General features: G+C 46.7%; 2 non-coding genes across 2 annotated transcripts; both read left to right on the forward strand.

The window, feature by feature from the left end:
* The first annotated feature begins 4,321 nt into the window (after positions 1-4,321).
* Positions 4,322-4,393, forward strand: TRNAH-GUG (transfer RNA histidin (anticodon GUG)). The gene has a single exon. It is a non-coding gene; the product is annotated as a tRNA-His (tRNA).
* A 14,167-nt stretch (positions 4,394-18,560) lies between these two features.
* Positions 18,561-18,632, forward strand: TRNAH-GUG (transfer RNA histidin (anticodon GUG)). Its single transcript has one exon. It is a non-coding gene; the product is annotated as a tRNA-His (tRNA).
* Positions 18,633-19,040: the final 408 nt, after the last annotated feature.

Here is a 19,040-nt window from a genome sequence, read left to right on the forward strand (position 1 = left end):
GGAAAGAGATCTACCCAAGAGCGGAGGAAAAGAGCGCGAGCAGCGGCTGTTGTGCCAGTTCTGTTGCATTTAGAGCGATTTTCTTGTGCAAAGTGTATATCAGGTTCCTTTCGGATCTGAGCGCGTATTTTGCACCAGGAAAATAGCCTTGTGTAATTCTGTACAACCTCGCATGATGTTGCTGTAATTTCGCGTAATTACACTGCAGTGAGTTACACTGGTTACGCCCATCCCTACATTTGACTCTTGTTTAACAGAGAGGTCCGTCCATCCATTGATCCATTCATCTGTCCATCCATCTTTTTGCCCGTGTGCCTGCTTATCTATCTGCTCACCTACCTGTGCGTGACTGTGAACCTGTCTAACAGAGTGTTGATGCCTGGCTGTATGCTTTGTTAACACTATAACGCTCATAGGGACATTGAGGAGGACATCTTGGCGCTATGGTTTTTTTTGGTATGAAGCAACCGTTTTCAAATCCTGACAGTCCACAGAAAGTTGATCATATGTGATCCCATTTTCGTACCAACAGCTGCTTCTCTATATACTTATCGGTCCACGTCTATTACTACATGTGCTTTCTATTTACCTTTCTATTTCAATCTGGGTATGTGCCTTACTGCCTATTTCTGCCCATCTCTGTTTATGTTAACACTTTAAAGCCTACATGCTGACTACCAAGGTCTTTGTGGCGTGGTTATTTCTAAAGCAGGCGCGTGTGATTTACAGCGGTTTCTGTGAAGCTGATTATATCTCATCCATGATTTACTAACAGCTACATACCTGCCTTTCTGTCTACAAACCTGTACAGATGCTTCGGTGCATGTGGCTTATTTATGACGATCTGTTTAACCTTCTATCCGTCCTTCTATCTGTGCAACTGTCTTACAGTTCCCCCTCTTTTATGTTGTTACAACACTATTTGTTAAACAAACCTTCACAGTCAGAAGGGCTTCCAGGCGCTGTTATTTATTAAAAAAAACTGCAAAGAACACCAGTTTATGCAATGTTGATGACATTTACTTCACCCCTTTATTGTTGCATTAATGGGTTTTCAAGTCACAAAACGGGTCCCTTATGAAGCCCAAGTGGACTTCTGAGCTGCTGTAGCTCTGTGGGGTCTCCAGCTCTCCTAGGGCCTCAGACCTACCACTACAACACCAGCCTTACCCTAAGTTGTGCAGTAGATTTTTTATTTTTTTTATTTATTGGTATTTCAGATGGTACATATTATTCACAGGATTGTAACAGGTTGCAGAGCTGTATGAATCTCCTTTCCATGACAACTTTTGAACAACTACCCATTACTGCTATTATATTATGTTCCCACCACGCTGAGGGCTGTTCCTTGCATAAATCTGTAAGCAGGCTTGTGATCTGTAGTGTGGGCCTCCTGTGGGTCTCCAGTTCAGTGCTGTATGCCCATGGAGCAGGGTGGTCGGTTCCCACCATTTCCAGCTCTGGCACGTCAGGTACTCATCATCTCCTATTACAACAAATAACAAGCAAGCCAAACAACTTGCCCAGAAACCGAGACCTAACTACGCATCGTGTGAGTGTGTCTACAGCTGTATGGGGCCCAGCCGGGGGGGGGGGGAAGGGACCCAGGGGAACCCTCCCCAGTGTATGATCTTCCAGGGAGGTCTAGGAGAGGTGTGTTTGTCGTGCTCCTAACTCTGCAAGTTAAGAGGCCCATCTGCATCGTCATCATAGTCATGTCAGGAGTGTTCCATGCTCCCGCCACCTCTGCCCATAGGGGAGCTATCTGTCTGTTCCTCAGCCCTCTCATTTCTTCCCTCTGAAGTGCCCTTTCTTCTGCCTTGCCAAGGAAGTGATGTCTGCTTATAGCACGTGTCCTACTTTTATAATGTTTTCAGGGCACTTCGCCCACTTCATATCTAGCCAAAATCCTTTAGCACTGGGAGACCACGTGTCTGCTGAATATCTTACCTCCACCATTGGGGGTATAGAAGGTGTACTTTGGCTCTGTTGTAAATTATTATATAGGGCTCAATTTGGTTGGGTTGTGAATTACTGTCAAGCTCTAAATCTCAGAATTCTCTTAGTCACACCTTTTTATGTCTTGCGTACACAGTGAATGTGCTCTGAGACATATTGTTTAGAATTCAGTGGGCTTACCACACGCCCATAGCTTACTTACCATTAATTGTTTTCTATGTCACTCACATTTGCAATATTTCGATTGCTTAGCTCCCATAGACTGAATCTTCCTTTCTTGTGTTCATTCCTCCATGGAGGATGGACCAAGTACATGTGTTCTTTTCGTCTTTCTACAGTACGCTATTTTTTATATTTTAAAAGTGTTTTCGTATCATTCTTGGATGTGCAATGTGCTTTCCAACATTCATGACAAGCATACAGCTTATTTTTCACCCTAAACGCCGTCTCTATTGACACTTTAGTTACTTTCTCACACTGCATTCCTCTGCATGACTATACTCTACTCCCCTCAGTGCCACTGTACTCTACACTGTGCAACTCTATACCACTCCACTCTACTCAGTTCTACTCCACTCTAATCTACATTGTTCCACTCTATCACTCCACTCTATGCCACTTTCATCTATGCCACTCCACTATACGCCACTTCACTCCACTTTATGCTACTCCATTCTATGCCACTCCACCCTGTCACTCTCTGCTATGCCCCTCTACTCCACTCCACTCCACTCTACTCTATGCCACTTCCCTTCATTCCTCTCTACGCCACCCTACTTCATAGAATGCCACTTTATGTGACTCTATGCCACTCTGCTCTACATCACTCTAGAATACTCAACTGAACTCTACTCTATACAATTCCACTCTACTTTACTCCTCTCCACTCTATGCCTCTCCACTCTATGCTACTCTACTCCAGTCTACTGTACGCCACTTTATTTTATCCCATTCTACTCTACGCCACTGTACACCACTCAACTCTATGCATCTCTACTCCGTCGCACCCCTCTCTACTCTACGCTACTCTACTCCATGCTACTATACTCCACTCTAAGCCACTGTACTCTCCACCACTAGGCTCTATTCCACTCTACTATATGCCACTCCATGCCACTCTAATCCACCCCACAGAATGCCACTCTACTCTATGCCACTCCACTCAACTCCATGCCATTCCACACTTTTGCACTCTACCCTACTCTGTGCCTCTCCATTCCACTCCATGCCACTCCACTCTATCCCACTACGCTCTACTCTAGTTCACTCTATGCCACTCCACTTTACTCTCTCCCACTCTACTCTATACTACTTCATTCCATGCCACTTCACTGTACTCCACTCCACTCCATCTCACACAATATCACTCAATGGCACTACATGCGCTCTACTCTATGCCACTCTACTGCACACTACTCTATGCTGTGCCACTCTACACTACTCTCCTGTAGGCCTTTCTACTCTATGACACTTTTTACTCTGCTCCTCTCTACACCACAGTGTCACTCCATGCAACGCGACTGTATGCTACTCAACTCCACAACACTCTACTTCATGCAGTCCGACTCCACTCCTCCTAATTCTTTGCCACCCCTCTCCATGACACACTGTTCTCTGACTCTATGCCATTCCATGCCACTTCACTCTACACCACACTATGCCACTCTACACCACACTACTTTACTCTATGCTACTCTATGCCATTCTATGCAACCTCACTCCTCTCTACCCCACTCTGCTCTATGCCACTCCATTCCTCACAATGCTATTCAACGCCATGCCAAGGCACACCACTTCATTATATTCCACTGTATTCTATGACACATTACGTCACTCTACTCTTTGCACTTCAATCTACTCCCTTCTATGACCCTCCATTCATCACCACTCCATTGTTTGCTAGTCAAGTTTACGCCACTTCATTCCACACAATGCAACTCTAAAGCAGTATGCACCAAGCAGCTGAATGTGTCTGAAGAGACACCCAGAAAAGAAAAAAACAACAATATGTGGGGGCCTGTTCCGAGCCCCTCCTGGCCTGGAGGAGTTTGGTCGGCCGTGGATTAAGTTTTTGCAGTGTTCACTTCCCCGACCCCAGCACTCATAGAACACTTGAGACTTGCAGGGCAGAGTGGTGGATCTTGTTAAGAAGTCTGGGCTTCTTGGTTTATGGGGAGTCTTGTCACTGGAAGCAGAGAGGTAAATATTTGCTGTGATCTGCTACTCAAAGAAAAGACCCTGATCTAACTTGAAAAGATGGGTTTTAAACAAACGCTAAATCTATCCACTCCACGGACACTGTGACCTTTTTTAAGCCTATCAGAGCCACACCAGGGTAGCCTTTTCAGAGCCCAAGTAGCTCGCCATGATCGTATAGTGGTTAGTACTCTGCGTTGTGGCCGCAGCAACCTCGGTTCGAATCCGAGTCGTGGCAATGTCACAGCAGTTGAGCAGCATTTTTATTCTCACTTCTTAATATTTACATGAGTTAAGAGCTTGAACCTAATTTCAACGGTGAAATTAAATGTCTTTGAAGAACGCGTTAACAATGTTATTATTTATTTCACCTTTCTGCGCTTTTACGTTTGTGGCGGTCCTGATGTGAAAAGTATGAGCTACAGTTTGGTTTCACGGGACCCGGTCAGCAAGAGGGATGGATGTCTGTGTCTCCTGTACCTGCAGCGCCGAGGCTCCTGTACTGACGCGGAGTAGCTTTCAATGTTGAAAGGGATCCTGCTAGTCAAATATCAGTTTTTGCAGCAATTCAAGCCGCGAAGAAAAAAGGTCTAAAAATAAATATTTGTATAGAAAGTAAGACTGAGCTCCCAAGGGTCTGAAAGAAAGAGGCGACGGAGAAGGACACTGAGAGGCGCACTCACCCAATCAGCGTTTGGCTTCATCATCCCGCACCCGACGGATCACCGGGCAGCTAGAGGGAAAGTTTTAAAACTTAAGCCAAGTTTATTAGTCGTGGTCGAATCGTGAATTACACAAATACGCTCCTTTGTGGAATTTGGAGTAATGTGGGGAAAGAGATCTACCCAAGAGCGGAGGAAAAGAGCGCGAGCAGCGGCTGTTGTGCCAGTTCTGTTGCATTTAGAGCGATTTTCTTGTGCAAAGTGTATATCAGGTTCCTTTCGGATCTGAGCGTGTATTTTGCACCAGGAAAATAGCCTTGTGTAATTCTGTACAACCTCGCATGATGTTGCTGTAATTTCGCGTAATTACACTGCAGTGAGTTACACTGGTTACGTCCATCCCTACATTTGACTCATGTTTAACAGAGAGGTCCGTCCATCCATTGATCCATTCATCTGTCCATCCATCTTTTTGCCCGTGTGCCTGCTTATCTATCTGCTCACCTACCTGTGCGTGACTGTGAACCTGTCTAACAGAGTGTTGATGCCTGGCTGTATGCTTTGTTAACACTATAACGCTCATAGGGACATTGAGGAGGACATCTTGGCGCTATGGTTTTTTTTGGTATGAAGCAACCGTTTTCAAATCCTGACAGTCCACACAAAGTTGATCATATGTGATCCCATTTTCGTACCAACAGCTGCTTCTCTATATACTTATCGGTCCACGTCTATTACTAGATGTGCTTTCTATTTACCTTTCTATTTCAATCTGGGTATGTGCCTTACTGCCTATTTCTGCCCATCTCTGTTTATGTTAACACTTTAAAGCCTACATGCTGACTACCAAGGTCTTTGTGGCGTGGTTATTTCTAAAGCAGGCGCGTGTGATTTACAGCGGTTTCTGTGAAGCTGATTATATCTCATCCATGATTTACTAACAGCTACATACCTGCCTTTCTGTCTACAAACCTGTACAGATGCTTCGGTGCATGTGGCTTATTTATGACGATCTGTTTAACCTTCTATCCGTCCTTCTATCTGTGCAACTGTCTTACAGTTCCCCCTCTTTTATGTTGTTACAACACTATTTGTTAAACAAACCTTCACAGTCAGAAGGGCTTCCAGGCGCTGTTATTTATTAAAAAAAACTGCAAAGAACACCAGTTTATGCAATGTTGATGACATTTACTTCATCCCTTTATTGTTGCATTAATGGGTTTTCAAGTCACAAAACGGGTCCCTGATGAAGCCCAAGTGGACTTCTGAGCTGCTGTAGCTCTGTGGGGTCTCCAGCTCTCCTAGGGCCTCAGACCTACCACTACAACACCAGCCTTACCCTAAGTTGTGCAGTAGATTTTGTATTTTTTTTATTTATTGGTATTTCAGATGGTACATATTATTCACAGGATTGTAACAGGTTGCAGAGCTGTATGAATCTCCTTTCCATGACAACTTTTGAACAACTACCCATTACTGCTATTATATTATGTTACCACCACGCTGAGGGCTGTTCCTTGCATAAATCTGTAAGCAGGCTTGTGATCTGTAGTGTGGGCTGTAGGAGGCTGGACTGGCTTGTAGTGAGTACCAAGGGGTACTTGCACCTTGCACCAGGCCCAGTTATCCCTTATTAGTGTATAGGGTGTCTAGCAGCTTAGGCTGATAGATAATGGTAGCTTAGCAAAGCAGCTCAGGCTGAACTAGGAGACGTGTGAAGCTACTACAGTACCACTTAGTGTCATATGCACAATATCATAAGAAAACACAATACACAGTTATACTAAAAATAAAGGTACTTTATTTTTATGACAATATGCCAAAGTATCTTAGAGTGTACCCTCAGTGAGAGGATAGGAAATATACACAAGATATATATACACAATAGCAAAAATATGCAGTATAGTCTTAGAAAACAGTGCAAACAATGTATAGTTACAATAGGATGCAATGGGGAAACATAGGGATAGGGGCAACACAAACCATATACTCCAGAAGTGGAATGCGAACCACGAATGGACCCCAAACCTATGTGACCTTGTAGAGGGTCGCTGGGACTATTAGAAAATAGTGAGAGTTAGAAAAATAACCCTCCCCAAGACCCTGAAAAGTGAGTGCAAAGTGCACTAAAGTTCCCCTAAGGACAAAATAGTCGTGTTAGAGGGAGAATGCAAGGAAAACACAAATCAGCAATGCAACAACGATGGATTCCTGTCTGAAGGTACCTGTGGAACAAGGGGACCAAGTCCAAAAGTCACAAGCAGCTCGGAGATGGGCAGATGCCCAAGAAATGCCAGCGGTTGGTGCAAAGAAGCTCTTACTAGGCTGAAGAACTGTGAATACTGCAGGAACGACAAGGGCTAGAGACTTCCCCTTTGGAGGATGGATCCCCCACGCCTTGGAGAGTCGTGCAGAAGTGTTTTCCCGCCGGATGGACGCCAACAAGCCTTGCTACACGCAAATCGTGCGTTTGGCGTTTTTGGACGCTGCTGGGGCCCAGGAGGGACCAGGAGGTCGCAAATTGGACCTGCAGAGAGAGGGGACGTCGAGCAAGACAAGGAGCCCTCACTGAAGCAGGTAGCACCCGGAGAAGTGCCAGAAACAGGCACTACGAGGATGCGTGAAACGGTGCTCGCCGAAGTTGCACAAAGGAGTCCCACGTCGCCGGAGACCAACTTAGAAAGTCGTGCAATGCAGGTTAGAGTGCCGTGGACCCAGGCTTGGCTGTGCACGAAGGATTTCCGCCGGAAGTGCACAGGGGCCGGAGAAGCTTGCAAAGTCGCGGTTCCCAGCAATGCAGCCCAGCGAGGTGAGGCAAGGACTTACCTCCACCAAACTTGGGCTGAAGAGTCACTGGACTGTGGGGGTCACTTGGACGGTGTCGCTGGATTCGAGGGACCTTGCTCGTCGTGCTGAGAGGAGACCCAAGGGACCGGAGATGCAGCTTTTTGGTGCCTGCGGTTGCAGGGGGAAGATTCCGTCGACCCACGGGAGATTTCTTCGGAGCTTCTGGTGCAGAGAGGAGGCAGACTACCCCCACAGCATGCACAAGCAGGAAAACAGTAGAGAAGGCGGCAGGATCAGCGTTACAGAGTTGCAGTAGTCGTCTTTGCTACTATGTTGCAGGTTTGCAGGCTTCCAGCGCGGTCAGCGGTCGATTCCTTATCAGAAGGTGAAGAGGGAGATGCAGAGGAACTCGGCTGAGCTCATGCATTCGTTATCTAAAGTTTCCCCAGAGACAGAGACCCTAAATAGCCAGAAAAGAGGGTTTGGCTACCTAGGAGAGAGGAAAGGCTACTAACACCTGAAGGAGCCTATCAGCAGGAGTCTCTGACGTCACCTGGTGGCACTGGCCACTCAGAGCAGTCCAGTGTGCCAGCAGCACCTCTGTTTCCAAGATGGCAGAGGTCTGGAGCACACTGGAGGAGCTCTGGACACCTCCCAGGGGAGGTGCAGGTCAGGGGAGTGGTCACTCCCCTTTCCTTTGTCCAGTTTCGCGCCAGAGCAGGGGCTAAGGGGTCCCTGAACCGGTGTAGACTGGCTTATGCAGAATTGGGCACATCTGTGCCCAACAAAGCATTTCCAGAGGCTGGGGGAGGCTACTCCTCCCCTGCCTTCACACCATTTTCCAAAGGGAGAGGGTGTCACACCCTCTCTCAGAGGAAGTTCTTTGTTCTGCCATCCTGGGCCAGGCCTGGCTGGACCCCAGGAGGGCAGATGCCTGTCTGAGGGGTTGGCAGCAGCAGCAGCTGCAGTGAAACCCCAGGAAGGGTAGTTTGGCAGTACCAGGGTCTGTGCTACAGACCACTGGGATCATGGGATTGTGCCAACTATGCCCGGATGGCATAGAGGGGGCAATTCCATGATCATAGACATGTTACATGGCCATATTCGGAGTTACCATTGTGAAGCTACATATAGGTAGTGACCTATATGTAGTGCACGCGTGTAATGGTGTCCCCGCACTCACAAAGTTCAGTGAATTGGCTCTGAACAATGTGGGGGCACCTTGGCTAGTGCCAGGGTGCCCACACACTAAGTAACTTTGCACCTAACCTTTACCAGGTAAAGGTTAGACATATAGGTGACTTATAAGTTACTTAAGTGCAGTGTAAAATGGCTGTGAAATAACGTGGACATTATTTCACTCAGGCTGCAGTGGCAGGCCTGTGTAAGAATTGTCAGAGCTCCCTATGGGTGGCAAAAGAAATGCTGCAGCCCATAGGGATCTTCTGGAACCCCAATACCCTGGGTACCTCAGTACCATATACTAGGGAATTATAAGGGTGTTCCAGTAAGCCAATGAAAATTGGTAAAAATGGTCACTAGCCTGTTAGTGACAATTTGAAAGTAATGAGAGAGCATAACCACTGAGGTTCTGGTTAGCAGAGCCTCAGTGAGACAGTTAGGCACCACACAGGGAACATATACATGCCCACCTATGAGCACTGGGGCCCTGTGTGACAGGGTCCCAGTGACACATACATATAGGCCACAAACCTATGAGCACTGGGGTCCTGACCAGCAGGATCCCAGTGACACATAACAACCATACTGAAAATATAGTGTTTTCACTATGAGCACTGAGGCCTGGCTATCAGGATCCCAGTGAGACAGTGAAAACAGTGACAAACACCCTGACATACACTCACAAACAGGCCAAAAGTGGGGGTAACAAGGCTAGAAAGAGGCTACCTTCTCACACAACCCCCCCCCAAACGAAGGACAATAAGGCTAACCTTGGCCAGTTGAGACTTTATTGTCTAAGTGGTGATAAGTAGAGAGTAGCTCTGCAATAGATTGGTTACTCCCTTTATCATCCACTGTATGGTTACTTCCCTGTGGGGATGTAAACCACCCTGTTTGAAGTTTTTTAGCTAAGCAACAATGTGAAGATGTATTTTCAGAGTTTCTATCAGTAAGTTTTAGTTTAGAGCAGTGGGAATTGTCCACTGAACCTATTTGTAGTGATGGAAATGCCAGACAGGGATGCTGTCTCAGAAAAGCCATAGCTGGGCAAAAACTTTGTCCATCTGGCTGGAAGAGAGAACAGGGATGCTGTTTCTCTTGAGTTGGAGCAGGGCAGGGATGCTGTCCTATGAGCTCCACACTAGGGCAGGGATGCTGTCCTAAGTGTTGTGAGGTAGTGCAGGGTTCCTGCACTAAAGTTTCTCTGGGAGGGTTGGAGGGATGCTCCATGTTAACTAAAATGGTGCTGTTTTTCTCACCAATGTTAGTTATCCCACAGAGAGGTACTTCCACCTCAGGGAGTCCAGCTTTGCCAGCTGATGATTCCCTTGGAACAGGTGCCACCCTAGGAGAGGTTTCTCCCACCACAGGAATAGTATCCTGAATGGTAGGGTGGTTAGGGGATACTGTGATACCCTTTTTACCTGTTGATGGAGAGGGATCCTGAGTTTTCAGGCCTTCTCTCCTTTGCTTTTTCATTTCACTTGAAATGAGAGGGAACAATTCCTCAGGGATGCCCAGCATGGCTGCATGGGCATAAAACTCTACATCAGCCCAACCTGAGGCCTCTAGGTCATTACCTAAGAGACAGTCTACAGGTAAGCTAGGTGATACCACCACCTGCTTAGGGCCAGTAACTCCACCCCAACTAAACTGAATTATAGCTAAGGGAAGAAACTTAGTGGAGTTATGGACATCAATAATCTTATACTGTTGTCCAATGATGTGTTGATCAGGAGCCACTAGGTTTTCAGTCACCAAAGTGAAACTGGCACCTGTGTCCCTGTAGGCCAAGGCCTCAACACCATTTATTGAAACTGTCTGCCTGTACTTATCCATTGTAAGGGGACAAGCAGCCAGTGTGGCAAGGCCAATGCCACTAGGTGTGACAGAAACTGTCTTGGGACTGATTACATCAGTTTCCACTATGGACCCATAAGTGAACCCAACTACACCCTTTCCTTGACTGTTGCCAGCAGTCCCACCACTAGTACCACTACTGCTAGGGGCACTAGAGCTTGATGTATTAGTGGTGGTAGGCTCAGGGGGTTTACCTGGACAGGACTTATCCCCTGGCCTATGGCCTCTGTTTTTACACACAAAGCACCAAGGCTTTTTAATGTGTGCAGGTTGGGAAGAAGAGGAAGAATTTGTTTTATCCCCACCCTCTGAAGAGTGTTTAAGATTTGAAGTGGGATCTTTGGTTTTACCCTTATCCCCATGCTTATCTTGAGATTTTTCACCATCTTTCTTCTTATTGCCATCTTTGTCACCCCCTGTATGAACTTTTCTGTTCACCCTTGTTCTGACCCATTTGTCTGCCTTCTTTCCCAATTCTTGGGGAGATGTCAGATCAGAGTCTACCAGGTACTGGTGCAACAAATCAGACACACAATTATTAAGTATATGCTCTCTCAGGATTGTGTTATACAGGCTTTCATAATCAGTAACTTTACTGCCATGTAACCACCCCTCCAAGGCCTTCACTGAATGGTCAATGAAATCAACCCAGTCTTGTGAAGACTCCTTTTTGGTCTCTCTGAACTTTATCCTGTACTGTTCAGTGGTTAAGCCATAACCATCCAGGAGTGCATTCTTAAGAACTGTAAAATTATTGGCATCATTTTCTTTCACAGTAAGGAGCCTATCCCTACCTTTTCCACTAAATGATAGCCATAGGATAGCAGCCCACTGCTTTTGAGGGACATCCTGTACAACACAGGCCCTCTCAAGTGCAGCAAACCACTTGTTAATGTCATCCCCCTCCTTATAAGGGGGAACTATCTTATGCAGATTCCTGGAATCATGCTCTTTTGCAGGATGACTATGGGGAATACTGCTGCTGCCACCATGGGTTTCTAAACCCAACTTCTGTCTTTCCCTCTCTACTTCTAAAGACTGTCTATCCAAATCCAGCTGTTGCTTCTTGAGCTTCAGTCTGGTTTGTTCCACTCTCAATCTATTGAGCTCCCTTTCTAACAATCTGTCATCAGGGTGGGTGGGAGGGACATTTCTAGATACAGAGGTATGATGGGAATGAACAGAAGGAGACCTGCCCCTTACAGAGGGCACCCTAACAGCTTGGCTACCAGTATAATGTGAGAGCACATCATCAGTATGATGTGATTCAACCTCTGTACCAACTATGCTAGACTGTCTAGTAATGGGCAGGCTGAGAAGTTTCTTTCCTGAACCTTTTCCTGGGGGAGTCCCTGGATCAGATTGAGAACCATTAGCTACTTTTTCTACAGATTGGGCACTTATGGCCTTATCTTGTACTCTAAGCATATTAATTAACAGTTCTAAAGAAGGATTCTTCCCTACACTCAAACCTCTCTCTATGCAGAGACTCCTTGCTCCTTTCCAGCTAAGGTGATCATATGCAAGTTTGGACAGTTCAACTTTTTGGCCTGTGCCAGACATTTTTTAGAGAGAGTTAAAGTGATAGACAAAGAGAAAAAAGTTTTCAGAACTTTTTGGAAAGACAGAAAAAAACTTTTTAAACTTTTAAGAACTTTTTGAAAGTTTAGAAGTACTTTTCAGCACTTAGAAAAGAGTGAAAAGAGGAAATGCAAAACTTTTTGGCTATGTGTATATACACTGACCTTGTTTTGTATATTTTTCTCTTATGAAAAGTACAATGACAAGAGTGGTAAGTAGTCTCAAAGCACTTATCCCACCACTGCACAACCAATGTAGGAGGCTGGACTGGCTTGTAGTGAGTACCAAGGGGTACTTGCACCTTGCACCAGGCCCAGTTATCCCTTATTAGTGTATAGGGTGTCTAGCAGCTTAGGCTGATAGATAATGGTAGCTTAGCAAAGCAGCTCAGGCTGAACTAGGAGACGTGTGAAGCTACTACAGTACCACTTAGTGTCATATGCACAATATCATAAGAAAACACAATACACAGTTATACTAAAAATAAAGGTACTTTATTTTTATGACAATATGCCAAAGTATCTTAGAGTGTACCCTCAGTGAGAGGATAGGAAATATACACAAGATATATATACACAATAGCAAAAATATGCAGTATAGTCTTAGAAAACAGTGCAAACAATGTATAGTTACAATAGGATGCAATGGGGAAACATAGGGATAGGGGCAACACAAACCATATACTCCAGAAGTGGAATGCGAACCACGAATGGACCCCAAACCTATGTGACCTTGTAGAGGGTCGCTGGGACTATTAGAAAATAGTGAGAGTTAGAAAAATAACCCTCCCCAAGACCCTGAAAAGTGAGTGCAAAGTGCACTAAAGTTCCCCTAAGGACAAAATAGTCGTGTTAGAGGGAGAATGCAAGGAAAACACAAATCAGCAATGCAACAACGATGGATTCCTGTCTGAAGGTACCTGTGGAACAAGGGGACCAAGTCCAAAAGTCACAAGCAGCTCGGAGATGGGCAGATGCCCAAGAAATGCCAGCGGTTGGTGCAAAGAAGCTCTTACTAGGCTGAAGAACTGTGAATACTGCAGGAACGACAAGGGCTAGAGACTTCCCCTTTGGAGGATGGATCCCCCACGCCTTGGAGAGTCGTGCAGAAGTGTTTTCCCGCCGGATGGACGCCAACAAGCCTTGCTACACGCAAATCGTGCGTTTGGCGTTTTTGGACGCTGCTGGGGCCCAGGAGGGACCAGGAGGTCGCAAATTGGACCTGCAGAGAGAGGGGACGTCGAGCAAGACAAGGAGCCCTCACTGAAGCAGGTAGCACCCGGAGAAGTGCCAGAAACAGGCACTACGAGGATGCGTGAAACGGTGCTCGCCGAAGTTGCACAAAGGAGTCCCACGTCGCCGGAGACCAACTTAGAAAGTCGTGCAATGCAGGTTAGAGTGCCGTGGACCCAGGCTTGGCTGTGCACGAAGGATTTCCGCCGGAAGTGCACAGGGGCCGGAGAAGCTTGCAAAGTCGCGGTTCCCAGCAATGCAGCCCAGCGAGGTGAGGCAAGGACTTACCTCCACCAAACTTGGGCTGAAGAGTCACTGGACTGTGGGGGTCACTTGGACGGTGTCGCTGGATTCGAGGGACCTTGCTCGTCGTGCTGAGAGGAGACCCAAGGGACCGGAGATGCAGCTTTTTGGTGCCTGCGGTTGCAGGGGGAAGATTCCGTCGACCCACGGGAGATTTCTTCGGAGCTTCTGGTGCAGAGAGGAGGCAGACTACCCCCACAGCATGCACAAGCAGGAAAACAGTAGAGAAGGCGGCAGGATCAGCGTTACAGAGTTGCAGTAGTCGTCTTTGCTACTATGTTGCAGGTTTGCAGGCTTCCAGCGCGGTCAGCGGTCGATTCCTTATCAGAAGGTGAAGAGGGAGATGCAGAGGAACTCGGCTGAGCTCATGCATTCGTTATCTAAAGTTTCCCCAGAGACAGAGACCCTAAATAGCCAGAAAAGAGGGTTTGGCTACCTAGGAGAGAGGAAAGGCTACTAACACCTGAAGGAGCCTATCAGCAGGAGTCTCTGACGTCACCTGGTGGCACTGGCCACTCAGAGCAGTCCAGTGTGCCAGCAGCACCTCTGTTTCCAAGATGGCAGAGGTCTGGAGCACACTGGAGGAGCTCTGGACACCTCCCAGGGGAGGTGCAGGTCAGGGGAGTGGTCACTCCCCTTTCCTTTGTCCAGTTTCGCGCCAGAGCAGGGGCTAAGGGGTCCCTGAACCGGTGTAGACTGGCTTATGCAGAATTGGGCACATCTGTGCCCAACAAAGCATTTCCAGAGGCTGGGGGAGGCTACTCCTCCCCTGCCTTCACACCATTTTCCAAAGGGAGAGGGTGTCACACCCTCTCTCAGAGGAAGTTCTTTGTTCTGCCATCCTGGGCCAGGCCTGGCTGGACCCCAGGAGGGCAGATGCCTGTCTGAGGGGTTGGCAGCAGCAGCAGCTGCAGTGAAACCCCAGGAAGGGTAGTTTGGCAGTACCAGGGTCTGTGCTACAGACCACTGGGATCATGGGATTGTGCCAACTATGCCCGGATGGCATAGAGGGGGCAATTCCATGATCATAGACATGTTACATGGCCATATTCGGAGTTACCATTGTGAAGCTACATATAGGTAGTGACCTATATGTAGTGCACGCGTGTAATGGTGTCCCCGCACTCACAAAGTTCAGTGAATTGGCTCTGAACAATGTGGGGGCACCTTGGCTAGTGCCAGGGTGCCCACACACTAAGTAACTTTGCACCTAACCTTTACCAGGTAAAGGTTAGACATATAGGTGACTTATAAGTTACTTAAGTGCAGTGTAAAATGGCTGTGAAATAACGTGGACATTATTTCACTCAGGCTGCAGTGGCAGGCCTGTGTAAGAATTGTCAGAGCTCCCTATGGGTGGCAAAAGAAATGCTGCAGCCCATAGGGATCTTCTGGAACCCCAATACCCTGGGTACCTCAGTACCATATACTAGGGAATTATAAGGGTGTTCCAGTAAGCCAATGAAAATTGGTAAAAATGGTCACTAGCCTGTTAGTGACAATTTGAAAGTAATGAGAGAGCATAACCACTGAGGTTCTGGTTAGCAGAGCCTCAGTGAGACAGTTAGGCACCACACAGGGAACATATACATGCCCACCTATGAGCACTGGGGCCCTGTGTGACAGGGTCCCAGTGACACATACATATAGGCCACAAACCTATGAGCACTGGGGTCCTGACCAGCAGGATCCCAGTGACACATAACAACCATACTGAAAATATAGTGTTTTCACTATGAGCACTGAGGCCTGGCTATCAGGATCCCAGTGAGACAGTGAAAACAGTGACAAACACCCTGACATACACTCACAAACAGGCCAAAAGTGGGGGTAACAAGGCTAGAAAGAGGCTACCTTCTCACATGGGCCTCCTGTGGGTCTCCGGTTCAGTGCTGTATGCCCATGGAGCAGGGTGGTCGGTTCCCACCATTTCCAGCTCTGGCACGTCAGGTACTCATCATCTCTTATTACAACAAATGACAAGCAAGCCAAACAACTTGCCCAGAAACCGAGACCTAACTACGCATTGTGTGAGTGTGTCTACAGCTGTATGGGGCCCAGCCGGGGGGGGGGGGAAGGGACCCAGGGGAACCCTCCCCAGTGTATGATCTTCCAGGGAGGTCTAGGAGAGGTGTGTTTGTCGTGCTCCTAACTCCGCAAGTTAAGAGGCCCATCTGCATCGTCATCATAGTCATGTCAGGAGTGTTCCATGCTCCCGCCACCTCTGCCCATAGGGGAGCTATCTGTCTGTTCCTCAGCCCTCTCATTTCTTCCCTCTGAAGTGCCCTTTCTTCTGCCTTGCCAAGGAAGTGATGTCTGCTTATAGCACGTGTCCTACTTTTATAATGTTTTCAGGGCACTTCGCCCACTTCATATCTAGCGAAAATCCTTTAGCACTGGGAGACCACGTGTCTGCTGAATATCTTACCTCCACCATTGGGGGTATAAAAGGTGTACTTTGGCTCTGTTGTAAATTATTATATAGGGCTCAATTTGGTTGGGTTGTGAATTACTGTCAAGCTCTAAATCTCAGAATTCTCTTAGTCACACCTTTTTATGTCTTGCGTACACAGTGAATGTGCTGTGAGACATATTGTTTAGAATTCAGTGGGCTTACCACACGCCCATAGCTTACTTACCATTAATTGTTTTCTATGTCACTCACATTTGCAATATTTCGATTGCTTAGCTCCCATAGACTGAATCTTCCTTTCGGTGTTCATTCCTCCATGGAGGATGGACCAAGTACATGTGTTCTTTTCGTCTTTCTACAGTACGCTATTTTTTATATTTTAAAAGTGTTTTCGTATCATTCTTGGATGTGCAATGTGCTTTCCAACATTCATGATAAGCATACAGCTTATTTTTCACCCTAAACGCCGTCTCTATTGACACTTTAGTTACTTTCTCACACTGTATTCCTCTGCATGACTATACTCTACTCCCCTCAGTGCCACTGTACTCTACACTGTGCAACTCTATACCACTCCACTCTACTCAGTTCTACTCCACTCTAATCTACATTGTTCCACTCTATCACTCCACTCTATGCCACTCTAATCTATGCCACTCCACTATACGCCACTTCACTCCACTTTATGCTACTCCATTCTATGCCACTCCACCCTGTCACTCTCTGCTATTCCCCTATACTCCACTCCACTCTACTCTACTTTATGTCACTTCCCTTCATTCCTCTCTACGCCACCCTACTTCATAGAATGCCACTTTATGTGACTGTATGCCACTCTGCTCTACATCACTCTAGAATACTCAACTGAACTCTACTCTATACAATTCCACTCTACTTTACTCCTCTCCACTCTATGCCTCTCCACTCTATGCTACTCTACTCCAGTCTACTGTACGCCACTTTATTTTATCCCATTCTACTCTACGCCACTATACACCACTCAACTCTATGCCACTCTACTCCGTTGCACCCCTCTCTACTCTACGCTACTCTACTCCATGCTACTATACTCCACTCTAAGCCATTGTACTCTCCACCACTAAGCTCTATTCCACTCTACTATATGCCACTCCATGCCACTCTAATCCACCCCACAGAATGCCACTCTACTCTATGCTACTCCACTCAACTCCATGCCATTCCACACTTTTGCACTCTACCCTACTCTGTGCCTCTCCATTCCACTCCATGCCACTCCACTCTATCCCACTACGCTCTACTGTAGATCACTCTATGCCACTCCACTTTACTCTCTCCCACTCTACTCTATACTACTTCATTCCATGCCACTTCACTGTACTCCACTCCACTCCATCTCACACAATATCACTCAATGGCACTACATGCGCTCTACTCTATGCCACTCTACTGCACACTACTCTATGCTGTGCCACTCTACACTACTCTCCTGTAGGCCTTTCTACTCTATGCCACTTTTTACTCTGCTCCTCTCTACACCACAGTGTCACTCCATGCAACGCGACTGTATGCTACTCAACTCCACAACACTCTACTTCATGCAGTCCGACTCCACTCCTCCTGATTCTTTGCCACCCCTCTCCATGACACACTGTTCTCTGACTCTATGCCATTCCATGCCACTTCACTCTACACCACACTATGCCACTCTACACCACACTACTTTACTCTATGCTACTCTATGCCATTCTATGCAACCTCACTCCTCTCTACCCCACTCTGCTCTATGCCACTCCATTCCTCACAATGCTATTCAACGCCATGCCAAGGCACACCACTTCATTATATTCCACTGTATTCTATGACACATTACGTCACTCTACTCTTTGCACTTCAATCTACTCCCTTCTATGACCCTCCATTCATCACCACTCCATTGTTTGCTAGTCAAGTTTACGCCACTTCATTCCACACAATGCAACTCTAAAGCAGTATGCACCAAGCAGCTGAATGTGTCTGAAGAGACACCCAGAAAAGAAAAAAACAACAATATGTGGGGGCCTGTTCCGTGCCCCTCCTGGCCTGGAGGAGTTTGGTCGGCCGTGGATTAAGTTTTTGCAGTGTTCACTTCCCCGACCCCAGCACTCATAGAACACTTGAGACTTGCAGGGCAGAGTGGTGGATCTTGTTAAGAAGTCTGGGCTTCTTGGTTTATGGGGAGTCTTGTCACTGGAAGCAGAGAGGTAAATATTTGCTGTGATCTGCTACTCAAAGAAAAGACCCTGATCTAACTTGAAAAGATGGGTTTTAAACAAACGCTATATCTATCCACTCCACGGACACTGTGACCTTTTTTCAGCCTATCAGAGCCACACCAGGGTAGTCTTCTCAGAGCCTAAGTAACTCGCTGTGATCGTATAGTGGTTAGTACTCTGCGTTGTGGCCGCAGCAACCTCGGTTCGAATCCGAGTCACGGCAGTTGGGCAGCATTTTTATTCTCACTTCTTAATATTTACATGAGTTAAGAGCTTGAACCTAATTTCAACGGTGAAATTAAATGTCTTTGAAGAACGCGTTAACAATGTTATTATTTATTTCACCTTTCTGCGCTTTTACGTTTGTGGCGGTCCTGATGTGAAAAGTATGAGCTACAGTTTGGTTTCACGGGACCCGGTCAGCAAGAGGGATGGATGTCTGTGTCTCCTGTACCTGCAGCGCCGAGGCTCCTGTACTGACGCGGAGTAGCTTTCAATGTTGAAAGGGATCCTGCTAGTCAAATATCAGTTTTTGCAGCAATTCAGGCCGCGAAGAAAAAAGATCTAAAAATAAATATTTGTATAGAAAGTAAGACTGAGCTCCCAAGGGTCTGAAAGAAAGAGGCGACGG

The sequence above is a fragment of the Pleurodeles waltl genome, chromosome 12, assembly GCF_031143425.1.
Source record: "Pleurodeles waltl isolate 20211129_DDA chromosome 12, aPleWal1.hap1.20221129, whole genome shotgun sequence".
Classification (NCBI taxonomy): domain Eukaryota; kingdom Metazoa; phylum Chordata; class Amphibia; order Caudata; family Salamandridae; genus Pleurodeles; species Pleurodeles waltl.